Raw genomic sequence first — 12262 nt, 5'->3', positions numbered from 1 at the left:
CACTGGATGCAGAGCATGGTAGCCCTGCCCCGTCATTGCTGGTGAGCCCGTCCAGCGGTGCCAGCATTAATACTTGCTGGAGGACGGCAAACTCAGCTGGCCTGCCCATCAGTGGGTCTGAGCAGCAAGGGCTCCCTGCCCTGGGATCTGTGGCTCCTGCATGCTGAGGACCAGGCCATGTGGATTCTTTGCCGTGGGGCAGCGAAAATGCACCCCAGAGCTTGGCGCTGCCCTGTTGGGTGCCTCCAGTGAGAGCACCGGTGCCCAGAGCAGATGCTCCATGCGGGAGCAGACAATGATGCATGCTGCGATCTGTGGCTCGGTGTGCTGCCTGAGAGCCGGGGAGCTGTAATCTGCTTCCCCTCAGGCCATCCAGCAGGCAGGTTTCTCAGGCGGGGGGCTGAGCTGTCGCCCTCGTTTTCACCTGGGCAGAGTTCCCAGCTCAATTCCTCAAAGTTGCAGTGGCATGAAGGGGCCACCAACACCTGTGCCGGTGCGAGCCCCTCGTCGCTAGTGCCAGCTGCCTGGATAATAACGCAGTCTCCTTCGCAGCGAGGCAACTGCTGTTGCTGCTCCTGAGGGTGGCAATTCAGTAGCTCTCTGCGTGGCCCTGGCCAGGTTTGAGGGATGGGGGAACGCAGGTTGCAGTCCACTAGCCAGACGCAAGGTACCAGGTGCAGAAGTTGGAGCATCTGTTGCAGTCCATGGAGCAGCTGCGCTCTCCACTGGCTGCTTCAGTAGCGTGTTTGTAACTTATCCGGTCCAGCTTGCTGCTGCTGCACTTTCCTGGGGATCTTCATGAAAAGCAAGTGACCGGAAGCCAGCTCCTGGTGGGCCCCTCCAGCGCCGCGTCTCTCCTGGACGCGTTACCAGGCTGCGTCTCCCCTCTGATGTGGCAGCTGAGCGGCACCTGGTGGGTCCCCAGGACTACCCTTTCCTTGACTCCTTTGGGATCCCCACTGCTGGCCTCTCTCCTCCCGGCCCCTCCGGCTCCAGCCCAGCTGGAGAGGTCACAGCCATGGGGCCAGCTGTAATATGCGGGTTTCTTCTCTTTCAGGAAGAACCATGGGCCAAGCCAGTGTGTCTCACACACCATAGAGCTGCCCTGGGTGGGCTCTGCTCCCCCACACCCCAAGGTAAGAGTCCTCTCTGTACCCCCCCACGTCACGGCACCTTCCCGAGTCCCCTGGGACACACTGCTGCGTGGGTCCCTGCAGCAGTGACCAAGCCGGGGGCCGTGGCTGCAGACAGGCCCTGGGCGGGGACACCCCAGCTGCTGGCTCTGCAGGGGGAGCGCTTGCCATGGTAGGCAGTGGGATATAGTGGCCTAAGCAGGAGGCCTGGAGTCAGGACTCTGAGGTTGCACTCCCAGCCCTGCGTCTGACTCGTGAGCTTGGGCACATCCCTGCCTGCTCTGTGCCTCAGTTTCTATTTGTTGGAGGGTCTCGATACTGAGCTGCTGCCTGGGGCCTTTGATTAGTGGATGTGTGTACCACGGGTGAAGGTGTCCTGGGTAGGTCTCTGCAGCCTGGGCAGTCTGAGGAGGTAGCTGCCAGCTCCCCTCTGCACTGGTGCAACAGAGCCAAGCTCCCTCTAGCTGGGGTCGCTCCACTCCAGGACTTGTGCCAGCTTCTGCAGGTGGTGCTGGGGCTGGGCTCACGCTGGGCAGCAAGGAAAGGTTGTGTTTGCAGACTTGCATTCTAGTGTCCTGCTGGGGATTTTGTTCCAAGGCACTTCCCCCACACTGGCTAGGTGTCACGGAGGCTGGGGGACTCAGGACCCTGCAACCCCACTTCCTGCCATTCACCGTGACTCTCAGCCACCCAGTAGAACAGAAGGTTTATTAGAAACGACAGGAACATAGTCCAGACCAGAGGTTAGGCATAAACAGGACCCCTTAGTCAGGTCCTTTTGGAGGGGGCTCCCTCCTCTTCCCCAGCCCACTCCAAAAATGAAACCCCCTCCAGCCAATTCCCCCAGCCTCCCCCCAGCTCCTCCTCCTGCCTTTGTCCAGTTTCCCGGGCAGAAGGTGTCACCTGGACCCAACCCCCCTCCCGGCTCAGGTGACAGCCAGTGAAGCCACCCCCTGCTATCTCATCACCGATCAGACAGTCCCAGTAAACTCCCCTGCCACATTCCTAGGTCAATCCTCCCCACTCAGTCCCTGCTGTCTCACAGTAGGTGAATGCCCCCAAAACACAGTGGGCCAGATTCAGGTCTGGGGTAACCCTGTTAGGGTCAGCAGAGTGACAGGAGGGGGATCTGGCCCGGCTTCTTCCTTCTGAAGAGTGCGCTGGTGGGATGGCTGGGATGCGGGACTGGCGTTTGGCTGTAGGTTGTTAATGGGTGCTCTGCAGCTTTGTTATTATAGGGTCATTGGAGAACGTTAGAGCTATACCTTCCGGTTTGTTATTGTAGGGTTGCCCACAATGCATCCTGCCTTGTTATTTTAGGGTCTCTTGTGAATGATGGGCTAGGCGTTCCGGTTTGTTATTGTAGGGTCTTTTGTGGACGCTGGGGCTGTGCACGCTGGTTTGTGATTGTGAAGACAGGGGGTGCACCCTCACATGTGCTGCTGTGTCCTGGCACCACTCCGCTGTGCCAGTATGTGGGGTGGCTTGGGGGCTCGGGGATGCCAGATTAATTCAGGAGTAGTTGGTTTCTCATGGGGCTGAACCTCACTCCAGACCCCCTGCCCAGCCTGGAGCCCGAGAGTGCCTCGTACTCGCGTCAGACACACACTGCTGGCCAGCAGAGCTCCATGTATAGTTGAGTCCAGGTCCCTGAGCTGATCTTGAATCCAGCATTGCCTAAGGCTCCCTCCCCTCTCCCCCCACAGCCTCGTCATGCCACTCCCTGGCTCCCTTTCTTCAGGCCCCTCCTTCCCTCTTCATGCCCAGGCCCTCCCCATTTGCCCCAGCTGATCCCCCATGCAGTATTTGAAAGGGAAATGAGTGCAGGGCAGAGGTGGGAGCCTGCAGCTCTGCCTGGTGCTGGGGCCTGCCTAGAGGGCAGAGGGTTCTGGCCCTTGCCAGCCAGCCCTGGACCTGCCCTGTCCCTGCTTCACCAGCCTGGCTCATAGAGTGGGTGCCAGGGCAGGGGGCGAGGATGAGCATCAGAGATGGCACACACCCATCACCAAGCCCAGCTCCTGACAGGGCAGGGTCCCTCCCTTTGGTGCTATGTCCTCAGAGACCCAGGGTGACTGCAGGAGAGCTGTAGACAAGGGCACTGGTCCCTCCTTGTTGGCTGAAATGATGTATCAGAGGACGTGACCCAGAAGCCCATTGCCCATTTCCCTGCCACATCATGTTCTAAGCCCCACTCTGCTTTGCTGTCCTCTCACACCCCAAGGTGTCGCCCACTATGGTCAGGGTCAGTGCCCCTGCCAACTCCAAATGGCAGCCTGCATCTGCCACACCCAGGGTTCTGATCTCTCTGACTCCTTTTGGGTTAATTGTGGAGTGAAGTTTAGGGAGACCAGAGTAGCCAGAGTTCTGAGGAAATCCACAGCTGCTCTTAAGGGATCCAGGCCCAGCCAGTCCTCAGCCTGGATACCCTCTGTAAGTCCTGCAGCCACTCGGGTTGGTTTTCTTTACTGGCAGGTTTTCATCTGTATACCCTCAGGATGCTAATTGCTCCTGGGTCTGTTTCTCCCCTGGGGCCAGACTCAAAGGGCCTTGAAGCAAATAGAAAGACTCTTATTGACTGTTTAGTGCTCATTTTTTTTCTCCTAATCTTTCTTTGACTCAGGACTATAGTTAGTCTTATGCAATGAGAATTGCCAGGATTGCTTTCAGAAGATCAGTATCAGGTTTGCTTCCCTCTTAACCACCTGGGCCCACTTCAGCTCTCGGTGATGTTTCAGATCTTGTTGGCAGAGGTTCACAAGGTCTGTCCTCTCTCTCCCCCTACACTCCTAGTATGGGTTGTCTGGACTTGCTGATTTGAGGCTGTAGGTTAACGTAACATAAGAGTATGTTTTCCAGAGTTCTGTGTAAGCTCGAAAGCTTGTCTCGCTCACCAATAGAAGACAGTCCATTAAAAGATATTTGCTCACCCATAAGAACAGCCATAGTGGGTCAGACCAATGGTCCATCTAGCCCAGTGTCCTGTCTGCCGACAGTGGCTGGTGCCGGATGCATCATAGAATCATAGAATATCAGGGTTGGAAAGGACCTCAGGAGGTCATCTAGTCCAACCCCCTGCTCAAAGCAGGACCAAGCCCCAACTAAATCATCCCAGCCAGGGCTTTGTCAAGCCTGATCTTAAAAATATCTAAGGAAGGAGATTCCACCACCTCCCTAGGTAACGCATTCCAGTGTTTCACCACCCTCCTAGTGAAAAAGTTTTTCCTAATATCCAACCTAAACCTCCCCCACTGCAACTTGAGACCATTACTCCTTGATCTGTCATCAGCTACCATTGAGAACAGTCTAGAGCCATCCTCTTTGGAACCCCCTTTCAGGTAGTTGAAAGCAGCTATCAAATCCCCCTCATTCTTCTCTTCCGCAGACTAAACATCCCCAGTTCCCTCAGCCTCTCCTCATAAGTCATGTGTTCCAGTCCCCTAATAATTTTTGTTGCCCTCTGCTGGATGCTTTCCAATTTTTCCACATCCTTCTTGTAGTGTGGGGCCCAAAACTGGACACAGTACTCCAGATGAGGCCTCACCAATGTCAAATAGAGGGGAACGATCACATCCCTTCATCTGCTGGCAATGCCCCTTCATATACATCCCAAAATGCCATTGGCCTTCTTGGCAACAAGGGCACATTGTTGACTCATATCCAGCTTCTTGTCCACTGTAACCCCTAGGTCCTTTTCTGCAGAACTGCTGCCGAGCCATTCGGTCCCTAGTCTGTAGCGGTGCATGGGATTCTTCCGTCCTAAGTGCAGGAGTCTGCACTTGTCCTTGTTGAACCTCATCAGATTTCTTTTGGCCCAATCCTCTAATTTGTCTGGGTCCCTCATTATTCTATCCCTACCCTCCGTACCTCTCCTCCCAGTTTAGTGTCATCTGCAAACTTGCTGAGGGTGCAATCCACACCATCCTCCAGATCATTTATGAAGATATTGAACAAAACTGGCCCCAGGACCAACCCTTGGGGCACTCCACTTGATACCGGCTGCCAACTAGACATGGAGCCATTGATCATTAGCCGTTGAGCCCGACAATCTAGCCAACTTTCTATCCACCTTGTAGTCCATTCATTCAGCCCATACTTCTTTCACTTGCTGGCGAGAATACTGTGGGAGACCGTATCAAAAGCTTTGCTAAAGTCAAGGAACAACACGTCCACCGCTTTCCCCTCATCCACAGAGCCAGTTATCTCATCATAGAAGGCAATTAGTTTAGTCAGGCATGACTTTCCCTTGGTGAATCCATGCTGACTGTTCCTGATCACTTTCCTCTCCTCTAAGTGCTTCAGGATTGATTCCTTGCGGACCTGTTCCATGATTTTTCCAGGGACCCGAGGTGAGGCTGACTGGCCTGTAGTTCCCAGGATCCTCCTTCTTCCCTTTTTTAAAGATGGGCACTACATTAGCTTTTTTCCAGTCGTCCGGGACTTCCCCCGATTGCCATGAGTTTTCAAAGATAATGGCCAATGGCTCTGCAATCACATCCGCCAACTCCTTTAGCACTCTTGGATGCAGCGCATCTGGCCCCATGGACTTGTGCTCGTCCAACTTTTCTAAATAGTCCCGAACCACTTCAGGTGCATGTGCATGTCAGGATCTGTGGGAGGAAGTTGTGCTGTTGGAGAGGCTGAGTAGTACACACCACATCAGGCACAAGAAAGGAGGCCCTGTGGTAAGGGTGAAGTGGAGCTTAAGGAAATGAGGGCTGCTATGGGGGAAGTAGCCCAGGGAATTGTACATGTCATGTTTCTAAAAGGTCAGCTACCATAGCTGATACTATTAGGGTCCCTGGGCTGGAGCCCGGAGTAGAGGGTGGGCCCGGGCTCCCCCCCACCTTTGCCCCCTGATTAATCACTGAGACTGGGAGACAACAGAGACTGTGCAAAGAAGGATAACTTCTCCTCACCTCCCTTGCTGGCTTATGATGAAAATAGCTCAGTAGACTGTGACCCTTGTCTCCAGAGAAAGAAGGGTTACATGGAGGGTCACAGTGAGCCTCTGAGGCTAGCGAAATCCTCCAGGAAAGACGGGACCCACGGAGGCAAGGACAGAGCTTTGTCACAACTGGTGTAAGAAGTGGGATTTCGTTCACAGTGTGGCGGAAGAAAGAGGTTTAAAAAAAAGTGCACTGGGGTTTTGGATTTTTTTTTTTTTTTTTGGTTTTTGTTTGTTTGCTTTGTTCCACAATGGAGGAGGTGGTAAGAGCTCTGGTACAAGCCACGGCAGCCCAGCAGGAGGCCACCCGGGTTCAGGCAATGGCACAACAGGAGTCTATGCGGGTACAGCAGGAAACCAATCAATTACTGATGAGCCAGGCGACCCAAGATCGTGCCCTCTTGAGAGAGGCGGTGGACCAGCTGAAGATCCTCCCCACCGAGGCCCGGGGGTCCGACGGGACGTGAACCCTGAGGGCCACTGGTTGTCTGCCAAAGATGACATCAGGAGATGACGTAGAGGCATATCTCCTCTCATTCAAAAGGACTGCTCAGCGTGAGGCGTGGCCCCAGGAGCAGTGGGCCAGCATTCTCGCCCCTTTTTTGTGTGGAGAGGCCCAGAAGGCCTACTTTGACTTGCCTGCCATGGATGCCACTGACTATACCTTTCTGAAGGCAGAGATCCTAGCACGATCAGGGATAACAGCAGTGGTAAGGGCCCAGAGGTTCCATGAGTGGAAATACCAGGAGAACAAACCCCCGAGGTCCCAGCTATTCAACCTCATACACCTCGCACAGAAGTGGTTACAGCCCGAGCTGTGCAGGCTGGAGGAGATTTTGGAGACCTTGGTCATCGACCATGACATGCGGGGACTGCCGCCAGATCTCTGCAAATGGGTAGGCCAGAATGATCCATCCACGTACGACGAGATGATCACACTGGTAGAAAGATGGATGACAGCCAGGGAACTGACCCGACTACCCAAGGAAGGCCCCTTTCGAAGCAAGCACCCGACCCTGACCCTGGAAGGTTGGGCAGCCAAACCCCTGGGGAGTCGTAGGTGGAAGAAGGCGGGGGGGCCGAAAACCAGCGGGGACCCCAGAAGGAAGGGATTGGCCTGAGTGGGGGGAACCCCCGGACTAAACCCCTAACCCCCAGGATAGGGGGGTGATTAAAAGCAATTATAGATGTTATGCATGTGGGGAGTGGGGACACATAGCAGCACAGTGTCCCAGCACTGAGGAGTCTATGCAATGTAACTTGGGGGATTGGGAGGTCCCATGCTCCTTTATCCACCTCGCGGGGGTCGCATTAGCCCCGCATAATTACACCAGGACAGTGAGGATAAATGGAGCAGAGACTACAGTGTTTGTGGACTCTGGGAGTGCGATCACCCTCATATCGGGTAAGCTGGTAAAAAATAGTCAGCTGTTACAAGCCAAACGCGTAGCAGTGAGGTGCATGCCTGGGGCCGTGAGCCATTACCCCACCATCCCAGTGGAGAGAGAGGAGGTGACCGTGGGCGTAGTTCCTAAACTCCCATATCCTGTGGTCATTGGGAGGGGCTATCCAGGGTTTGATAATTTACTCCCCCTGGAGAGGCTGGAGGGAGGTGGGGACGCTGAGGACAGCAGCTTGTCACCGGGGGAATGTCAGCCCCCAATGTTCGCTGAGATTTCTCAGGATCTGTTCTCGGCCCCCCGAAAGACCCAGAAGACAAAAAAAGAGAGGAAGGCTGTGAAGGCCTTGGGATCCCGGATCCTGACCCAGGGCCAGAAGACCTCCCTCATAGGCCGATGGATGCAAGCAGCCAACAGAGAAACTTCCACCACAGAAGGTGAGCCAGAAGCTGTCCCCAGCCATGATGGCGGCGAGCCACTGGAAGAAGCAGAAGCCGGCCCCTGGGAGCTTGGGCAGGTTAGTCCCGGGAGAGAGACTTTTGGGCGGGACCAGGCGGAGGACCCCAGATATGATAACGCCAGGAAAGAGGTGGCAGAGATCGATGGGATATCCATGGATGGGAAGGTCCCAGACCTTACTTTATAGTGAAGAAAGATCTCCTGTACCGCGTGGTGCAAATGCAGGAGCAAGAGATACAACAACTTCTGGTGCCACAAAAACATCAAAAAGCCATATTGAGTCTCTCCCAGTCACCTGTTTGGAGGACACCTAGGGGTAGAGAAAACCCAGGCACGGATCCTGCAGAGGTTCTTCTGGCCAGGAATACATGAAGATGTCCGGCGATACTGTACCTCTTGTCCAGAGTGTCAGTTACATAGCCCTCGCCCGCACTTGCGGGCTCCTTTGATACCTCTTCCAATAATAGAGGTTCCTGTCGAATGGATAGCCATGGATCTGGTAGGGCCCCTAGAGAAGACAGCTCAGGGCCACCAACATGTGCTTGTTGTACTGGACTATGCAACCCGGTACCCGGAAGCTGTTCTCCTGCACAACACAGCTTCCAAGATAACAGCTAAGGAGCTAGTACAGATCTTTGCCCGGGTTGGGCTACCCAAGGAGATATTGACTGATCAAGGGACACCTTTCATGTCCAAGTTGATGAAAGATCTCTGTTCATTGCTCCATGTACAAGCCCTACGGACCTCTGTCACCCACAAACAGAGGGCCTTGCGGAAAGGTTCAATAGGACCCTCAAGGCCATGATCAGGAAAGTGGTGAGCCGGGATGGGAAAGATTGGGATACCCTATTGCCTTACCTCATGTTCGCCATCCGGAGGAACCTCCACGGGTTTCTCTCCATTCAAACTCCTATATGGGCGCCACCCTCAGGGCACATTGGATTCAGCCAGAGAAGCCTGGGAAGAGGAGCCAAATCCCGGAAGGAACATAGTTGAGCATGTTTTACTGCAGATGAGAGATCGGATAGCCCGAGTTACCCCCATTGTATGGGAGCACTTGGAGAGAGCACAGGAGACCCAACGAACCCATTATAACCACCAAGCGAAGCTTCGACGGTTCCAACCAGGGGATCGGGTGATGGTACTGGTGCCCACAGCAGAAAGTAAACTGTTGGCCCAGTGGCAGGGACCCTACGAAATAATTGAAGCCGTGGGAGAGGTGAACTGTAAGGTGCGGCAGCCAGGCCGCTGAAAATCGGAGCAAATTTACCACATCAATCGTCTAAAACCTTGGCACAATCGAGAGGCATGCTTAGTCATGCAGGAGACCCTTCCCCAGGAGGATAACTTACACGAGCAAGTGAGGATATCATCCGACTTGACACCGATCCAAAAGATCGAGGCAGCCGACATGATTAATCGCAACAGAGATGTGTTCTCTACAAAACCAGGGCGGACGACTGAGACCTATCACCATATCCACATGATCCCCGGAGCCAAGGTAACATTGAGACCCTACCGAATCCCAGCAGCCAAAAGAGAAGAAATCAAGGCCGAAGTAAAGAAAATGTTAGAATTAGGGGTTATTGAAGAATCTTACAGTCAGTGGTCCAGTCCAATTGTTCTAATGCCTAAACCTGACGGTACCATGAGATTCTGTAATGACTTTCACCGACTGAATGAAATATCCCAGTTTGATGCATACCCCATACCACGCATCGACGAACTGGTTGACCGACGGGGTAGTTCCCAATTCTTCACTACACTGGATCTGACAAAAGGGTACTGGCAGATTCCTCTGACCAAAGAAGCTAAAGAAAAGACAGCATTCTCCACCCCAGATGGGCTATTCCAGTACACCGTCCTCCCTTTTGGGCTACATGGGGCTCCAGCCACATTCCAGCGCCTCATGGATAAGCTGCTGCGCCCCCATACTAGTTATGCAGCTGCATACCTAGATGATGTCATCATCCATACGCCAGACTGGGGAACCCACTTGGAGAAAGTTGAGGCAGTACTGCGCACCTTAAGGCGGGCTGGCCTCACTGCTAATCCCGCTAAATGCGCCTTAGGGCTAGCAGAGGCTAAGTATCTGGGATATATTGTGGAAGGGGCATAGTGAAGCCCCAAATGAATAAGCTAGAGGCAATTCAAAACTGGCCCCAGCCGACCCGAAAGAAGCAGGCCTGTGCGTTCCTAGGCATGGTAGGCTACTACCGACGGTTTATTCCCCACTTCTAGGGCACTAGGGCAAGTCCCCTAATGGACCTGGTGAAGGCCCGAGGTCCAGGCATGGTAAAGTGGACTGACGCAGCAGAGGGGGCATTTACAGACCATCAGACGGCCCTCTGTAATGACCCCGTACTCATAGCCCCAGACTTTAACAGGGAATTTATTTTACAAACAGATGCTTCCGAGGTGGGGTTGGGAGCAGTTCTGTTGCAAATGGTGGGAGAAGAGGAACACCCAATCCTCTACCTAAGCAGACAGATTCTCCCAAGAGAACAGAAATACGCAGTAGTTGAGAGAGAATGCCTTGCTGTCAAATGGGCTATGGAGACACTGCATTATTACCTCTTAGGCCGGCAATTTACTCTTGTGACGGACCATGCACCCCTCCAGTGGATGCAGCGGAATAAGGAAAAGAATGCAAGGGTCACCAGGTGGTTCTTATCCCTCCAACCATTCCAGTTCCACATACGGCACAGGGCTGCATGCCACCATGGTCATGCTGATGGTCTTTCACGAGCATACTGCCTGGCGTCCCAAGTTGCCTAGCTCTATGGTGTTGAGTGGGGGGGTGGGGAGGGAGGATATGTGACGGGGCAAGGCCAGATGGCTATAGAAAAGTAGTGGGAGATAGATATATTAGCTCCAGGCTAAACAAATCACTGGTACCAGGTTAAGTGAAATGGAAGCTGCTCCAGGTCAATTAAGACACCTGGGGCCAATTAAGAACTTTCCAGAAGGCAGGGAGAAGGCTAGGTTGATTGGGACACCTGAAGCCAATCAGGGGCTGGCTGAAACTAGTTAGAAGCCTCCCAGTTAGTCAGGTGGGTGTGCATGTCAGGATCTGTGGGAGGAAGTTGTGCTGTTGGAGAGGCTGAGTAGTACACACCACATCAGGCACAAGAAAGGAGGCCCTGAGGTAAGGGTGAAGTGGAGCTTGAGGAAGTGAAGGTTGCTGTGGGGAAAGTAGCCCAGGGAATTGTACATGTCATGTTTCTAAAAGGTCAGCTACCATAGCTGATACTATTAGGGTCCCTGGGCTGGAGCCCGGAGTAGAGGGTGGGCCCGGGCTCCCCCCCACCTTTGCCCCCTGATTAATCACTGAGACTGGGAGACAACAGAGACTGTGCAAAGAAGGATAATTTCTCCTCTCCTCCCTCGTTGGCTAATGATGAAAATGGTTCAGTAGACTGTGACCCTTGTCTCTAGAGAAAGAAGGGTTACATGGAGGGTCACAGTGAGCCTCTGAGGCTAGCAAAATCCGCCAAGAAACGCGGGACCCACGGAGGGAAGGACAGAGCTTTGTCACAGGACCGAATGGCTAGGCAGCAGTTCTGCAGAAAAGGACCTAGGGGTTACAGTCGATGAGAAGCTGGATATGAGTCAACAGTGTGCCCTTGTTGCCAAGAAGGCCAATGGCATTTTGGGATGTATATGTAGGGGCATTGCCAGCAGGTCGAGGGACGTGATCGTTGCCCTCTATTCGACATTGGTGAGGCCTCATCTGGAGTACTGTGTCCAGTTTTGGGCCCCACACTACAAGAAGGATGTGGATAAATTGGAGAGAGTCCAGCGAAGGGCAACAAAAATGATTAGGGGACTGGAACACATGACTTATGAGGAGAGGCTGAGGGAACTGGGATTGTTTAGTCTGCGGAAGAGATGAATGAGGGGGATTTGATAGCTGCTTTCAACTACCTGAAAGGGGGTTCCAAAGAGGATGGCTCTACACTGTTCTCAGTGGTAGCAGATGACAGAACGAGGAGTAATGGTCTCAAGTTGCAGTGGGGGAGTTTTAGGTTGGATATTAGGAAAAACTTTTTCACTCGGAGGGTGGTAAAGCATTGGAATGTGTTACCTAGGGAGGTGGTGGAATCTCCTTCCTTAGAAGTTTTTAAGGTCAGGCTTGACAAAGCCCTGGCTGAGATGATTTAGTTGGGGTTGGTCCTGCTTTGAGCAGGGGGTTGGACTAGATGACCTCCTGAGGTCCCTTCCAACCCTGATATTCTTTGATTCTCTTAATCGTAGCCTCTGAACCACACAGCCCCATAATCCAGGTGAAGGTGGCTGCAGAGGAGTCTGCACTATGTGTGCTG

At 53.5% G+C, this 12262-nt stretch overlaps 1 protein-coding gene across 1 annotated transcript in view; it reads left to right on the top strand.

Moving 5' to 3' along the window:
• Positions 1–1064: 1064 nt before the first annotated feature.
• Positions 1065–12262, top strand: part of RAP1GAP (RAP1 GTPase activating protein) — a 98027-nt gene continuing 86829 nt past the window's right edge. Inside the window, exon 1 of the mRNA XM_077837107.1 lies at positions 1065–1136. The gene's annotated coding sequence lies outside the window, so the exon portion shown is untranslated. The remainder of the gene's footprint in view (positions 1137–12262) is intronic.

Source organism: Eretmochelys imbricata, chromosome 18 (genome assembly GCF_965152235.1).
Source record: "Eretmochelys imbricata isolate rEreImb1 chromosome 18, rEreImb1.hap1, whole genome shotgun sequence".
Classification (NCBI taxonomy): Eukaryota; Metazoa; Chordata; order Testudines; family Cheloniidae; genus Eretmochelys; species Eretmochelys imbricata.
Note: the sequence above shows the minus strand (reverse complement) of the source record. Positions and strands in the feature narration are given on the sequence as shown.